This window comes from Misgurnus anguillicaudatus, chromosome 25 (genome assembly GCF_027580225.2).
Source record: "Misgurnus anguillicaudatus chromosome 25, ASM2758022v2, whole genome shotgun sequence".
Taxonomy (NCBI): domain Eukaryota; kingdom Metazoa; phylum Chordata; class Actinopteri; order Cypriniformes; family Cobitidae; genus Misgurnus; species Misgurnus anguillicaudatus.
Window position 1 is genome coordinate 5,799,692 of NC_073361.2, and position 5,996 is coordinate 5,805,687.

The 5,996-nt window shown below is 35.8% G+C and overlaps 1 long non-coding RNA gene across 1 annotated transcript; it reads right to left on the reverse strand.

Moving 5' to 3' along the window:
• Positions 1 to 656: 656 nt before the first annotated feature.
• Positions 657 to 5,001, reverse strand: LOC141362014 (uncharacterized). Its single transcript, XR_012367981.1, has 3 exons — positions 4,171 to 5,001; positions 1,381 to 1,440; positions 657 to 1,089 (listed from the first exon to the last, which is right to left on the reverse strand). It is a non-coding gene; the product is annotated as an uncharacterized lncRNA (long non-coding RNA).
• Positions 5,002 to 5,996: the final 995 nt, after the last annotated feature.

Sequence of the window (5,996 nt, forward strand, 5' to 3'; positions counted from 1 at the left end):
CGGTCACATCCTACCTGTTTATTTTATACTACATAAGACAATCTGATTTTTACACGGTCACATCCTACCTGTTTATTTTATACTACATAAGACAATCTGATTTATGCACGGTCACATCCTACCTGTTTATTTTATACTACATAAGACAATCTGATTTTTACACGGTCACATCCTACCTGTTAATTTTATACTACATAAGACAATCTGATTTATGCACGGTCACATCCTACCTGTTTATTTTATACTACATATGACAATCTGATTTATGCACGGTCACATTGTACCTGTTTATTTTAGACTACATAAGACAATCTGATTTATGCACGGTCACATCCTACCTGTTTTTTATACTACATAAGACAATCTCATTTATGCACGGTCACATCCTACCTGTTTATTTTATACTACATAAGACAATCAGATTTATGCACGGTCACATTGTACCTGTTTATTTTATACTACATAAGACAATCTGATTTATGCACGGTCACATCCTACCTGTTTTTTATACTACATAAGACAATCAGATTTTTGAACGGTCACATAGTACCTGTTTATTTTATACATAAAACAATCTGATTTTCAGCCGTCACATCCTACTCGTTGATTTTATACTACATATGACAATCTGATTTTCTGCCATCGCATCCTACCTGTTCATTTCATACTAAAGACAATCTGATTTTTGCACAGTGGCATCCTACCCGTTTATTTTATACTACATAAGACAATTTGATTTTGACCTGTCGCATCCTACCTGTTTATTTTTTTACTGCATAAGACAATCTGATTTTTACACGGTCACATTGTACCTGTTTATTTTATACTACATAAGACAATCTGATTTTTGCACGGTCACATCCTACCTGTTTATTTTATACTCCATAAGACAATCTAATTTTTGCGCGGCCGCATCCTTTTTTAGTGTGATAGTTTGGATTGAAACAAATGGGTATAATTTTGCGCTATGGTAGGAAAATCTGACAGTGTAGGTGGGACAAATGTACAGAACACCGGAGCTTACGGAGTTTACATCACAGCAGCTTTTTCAAATCACTAGACATGATGCAAAGCAAACTTGATATAAATCTGGAGGTGAGCGCCATTCAAATCAATTTCAGTGATTGAAATTGAATTTTATACATTTTATACAAATAAGATAAGTTTATAAATTAAGTTTCAAACAAGCAAACACACACACACACACACACACACACACACACACACACACACACACACGTGTCAGTGTGTTGACAGTGACACTGTTATATTTTTTTGTCTATTTGAGATTCCTAACCCTCAGAAGATCATGAGATACATTTCAGTGAAGAAAACATAAATCCTTACATAGGCCAAAATAAATTCAATATAATGACTTACATGTGATGCAGATTCAGCATGTAGGGTGTCCTGATGGCTGACTGTCAGTTTGTTGTGTCCCTGCAGATAAAAAAACAGATTTTATAATTTTAATTTACTTTTCTATTTGTCTGATCAGTGGCTTCCAGCAAAGACCGGCCAACCAGCTTAAATCGACTATCCAGCAACTAAAATAATTTAATTCTAAAAATTATGTTATAACTTGCACATGCTTTTACACATTTGGAGAAAATATGTGTTACAGTGATGACACTGTACGAAAAGGAATTTTTAAAATAAATTATATCCCCAAACAAATATTAATTTAGGCTCTTAACGTGGTTCTCAGCAGAGCCCATAGAGTTTGACAGAGTTTTTTTTGTACACCAATGGCGGAGTCTTTAGTTCCCGGAAGTTACTGTCAGCTTTAGAAAAAAATGAGTGTGATGAACTTGATAAAAGTTTTAAGACTTTAGACATTTAAAAAATAACATTGTATATTAGCACTACATCAAATGAGTTTGTGCATCAGTGCAATTGTAGTGGATTATTTCTCATTAAATTAGTACATTTAGGGGGTGTTAGTTGAAAACGGGTCAAGCTAAGACAGGCGTAGAATAACGTTAGTAACACATACCAAACCACAAACAGACTTTTAATGGAAAAATTTGTATTCTTAATGCAGATTCATCCCTTACTGTGTAATTAGAAAGGCTATAAAATTTTATGGCTGTACATAGTGCATATTTATGAATAAAACGTATGGGTGGGTGTTTTTGGCACTGTGGTTCTGCTGGTTAATTAAATTAAATTAAATGCAATAAATGAATTTATTAATAAAATGCATATATTCACATGTTCTAAGATTAATAATAATTGAAAGTGATAAAGATGCCATCTCCCATCAACAACAAAAACAAAGCTACATTAGTCAAAATGCACTTTATCAAAATTAAAAGGGTTAAAATGATCCACAAAACAGATATCTGTCAAATGTGCTGATATTTCCCCCCCCCCAAAAAAAAACAAACACAATGTAAATCAAATAATGTATTTAACACAACTTACATAATAATATATGAGCATGCTTTTGACATGACTTTAACTCTCCCATTCATTAAACTTAAGTCTATAGTTTCTGTCTTTAGTTTTACCATGCAAACTAATGAATAACTCATGTCTGAGATTGATATCAGTTAGTTAAAAAGATATGGGAAATAAATCAAAGCTTCTTTAAAACGTGAATGTTTTTTACTGAAATCTTACTAATACAGTACCTAACATGCATAATAATTTGGAACACAGTGTAGGTAAGAATAGATAGATGAGATTAAATTAGTTTATATGAAAGGTTTTACTGGATGGATGTTTGGATAAAGATCATGGGCGCACATGAGCCACATTTCACATTCAGCTCTGTTGCAATGATTAGTCAAATGTTTTGTAGAGATTTACTTTTGTACCAGCTATTATGGCAACCCAAGTTATTTCCTTCTGGATTTCACAATGAACATTAACTACTAGCCAGTCAAAACGACACACTCGTGTCACTCGCAATACTTCCATCAGCTTTACGGCTTACCGGAAGTTTTACACGAGGCGCCCACATTTCCGTCAAAAAAATAAAGTGGATAACATGTCGATTTTATATATATATAGCCTATAACACAACCACAATGTCAATACAAATGGATTAAAAAACGTATCTTCATAATCAGATATTTTTAAGAAAATACGTCTGTTTTGTATTATATCAACAAAACCACATCAGCACAACAAGCGCTCTGGCATGTTTAACGTTATCAGCATAAAAATAACTTTTGTGGAGTACTTAATCTTGAAACAAAATTATAAACTAATCACCTAATGTACTGTACATTGCATATTAATGTTCCATTATGTTTTACTTGTATTTTGAATTAGTCATTAAATTGTATTTTGTTTTAGAAGTGAAAAAAATTTCGTGAAATTAACTAATCCCATAGTTATGTGAGTAAAATTTTGAACATTTTTCAATGCTAAAACTAGTTGTTCGTATAGAAAGAGCTTAAAAAAACCTTTAAAATGACACCAAGACCCCGTCTATGGGTTCAAGAATAACAAAATACTAGCCATTTGAAACTCGAAAGTCATCTATTGTTTTCCATTTTGCGGTTGGTAAAACCCCAGGTCGCGTCGTTCAAATTCATTGAAATTTCGTTCACTTGTAGTTTAGCAATTAAACTAAATGTCTATTACAATTTCAAGACTGTTTTTACTCTGCACTTCGCCTGAGGAAACCGAAGTTGCGTTGAGCGGGAACCAAACTGACAGCCGCCACAGCGGAGATAACTTACAGTGGGTATAACTTATTTGCTTTAATCCCGTAGGACGCTTTAATGTTGGATTGCAACCTTTTTAATTAATTTTAATCATCTTTAGTTTGCGATTAAAATCGCAACACTTGTTCGGGTATAGACAACGATAGTAAGCCCAGTTTAATTTAATTTTGAAAAATTTAAAGTGCCTAAATTGTAAATTCTTTAGCCTACGGATAAATGACCACAGACGTTTGTTATTAAAGGTAATTTAATTAATCAAACTGGAAAACACAACAGGAACACCGCATGAATTTAACGTGTCTTGAAGCCTTAAGTTACTCGTTAACGGCTTATTTAAAAAATACATTTAACGTTAGCCAACAGTTGAATTTGTATAACATAGCCTATAACGTTACATTAATCACAAAACATATTTACCCCTGCTATTTTTCACGTTAAAATATTAACTAACCATCAGATACATAAGAAAAAATAATTTTTTGTACAGTACCTGCAATTTTCGCGTCGATGCCGTCGAGTTGATACCAAATCGTCCGGCGCGGTCCAGCTGCGTTGCTCTTCGGTTGCCTACACGACTAAAGTAAACTAAAACAATCCCGTGCGTGACGTCACGCGTTCTAATGCTGCGTTCCAGTGGCCGGTTGCATAAAACTTAAAGACTAGTCTTAAAAGTTAGTCATGGATTTTTTTCTTCAAGACTGATCATAACTGTTTTAAGTATGTTACATAGAAAGGTAGATTGGTCTAATTTAAATCCAAATAATAAGACTGATTAGCCCTAACTAATTGCTAGTTAGTCAGAATCATTCTTAAGACGCAGTCTTAATGTCACGGCTATGTTTATGCAACCGGCCCCAGGGGTCCGTTCTTCTTCGTACGTCACTTAGGTCGCTAACTCAGTTAGCTGGATTTGATTGTTGATGATTTGGCATGATCTTGGATCGTTTGGTTCTTCGAAGCTCATCCTAGACTTGCTGTCATAGCAACAGGTCCGTAAGCTCAAACCTGCTCGGGAGCAGGCTTATTTCATGAAAACAAGATTAGTTAACTACAGACAGCACGTTCAGTCTTACCGACGTTGGCAATTGGAGGCCACCAGCAGCAAATTGTCGGTTGGGGTTTTTCCCCTGCACACAGAATAAAAGTAGGTGGGTAAACCATCGGCGCGATGAGTCTGCAGCCCACTCTCCGGAGATCGGCGGAGGAACCGCGAGCAACCTTTTTGCCGATCGCGCCTGTTAAATATGGTTATAATGTCCTTATTTGTAATGTAATGTATAGTTCTCAGTTTTTCATAATGTTGTATGTAATATAATGTTGTGCATGTGAGTGGTCACAAGAGGGCACCAGAGGTTAAACGCGTTTGCGTATGTTTGTCCTCTGTTAGCCACCGTAGTTCTTCTTCTCAGTGTTCATCCGTGTGTGTGAGAGCTGCTCCGACCGTGAGAATAATGTGTCGGTAGCAGGTAAATAAATATACTTAAAGATTAATCTCCATCTAGTGATGGGCAGAGCGAGGCTTCGTGAAACACTGAAACAGTTGAATCAATTGTGTCGAGGCTTCGAAACATAGTTCGAAACCGCCTCCACAGTGACACCTAGTGGTCATTTGCACGTATAGCCATAGCGCAGCCTTGACAAGGTTTTAGACGATCACTGACAAATTGTATCCCACATGTTGATTGATTGACACAAGTGATCGGGTGGGAGAGTAGATAGTGTCATCGACTCATACAATAACCCTTTGGATCGAACCCCAGGAAACGCATTACTATTACCGTCGTCACAATGAAGTTACATATTTTTGTTGTTGTTTTAACATCTGTTTGACAACTACATGCGCTTTTATGCTCATCATTGTCAATAACTATAAGCTGGTCTATTTAATAAATAAATTGAATAGAGATAAATACCACATAAACAATAAGAAATTAATAAAATATATCAAGCCACCATGTCACATATAAATATCTGCTGTGTGTGGAAGGACTTAGCCTACTTCTTTTTTTTACAGATATTTTCTCCAGCCTTTTAAAAACTCCTCCCACAAAACCCACAAGGTCAATATGCGTTTATTTCACTTTTATACAGATGTGCGATTGTGTTATCTGTTCCCCACCGTGCCAATCAAACGCTGATTCGGCAGACCACACCTGATGAAACACTTAAGTGGATAGGCTTGTTCGACTTCATGCGGCGCCGTAAGAACCTTCAGCCGGATGACGTCAAAGTACCGCGAGAGCGATTTGCGAACTCATACGGAGGAATCTCCTTTAAATCGCTCTCGCGGTACTTTGACGTCATCCGGCTGAAGGT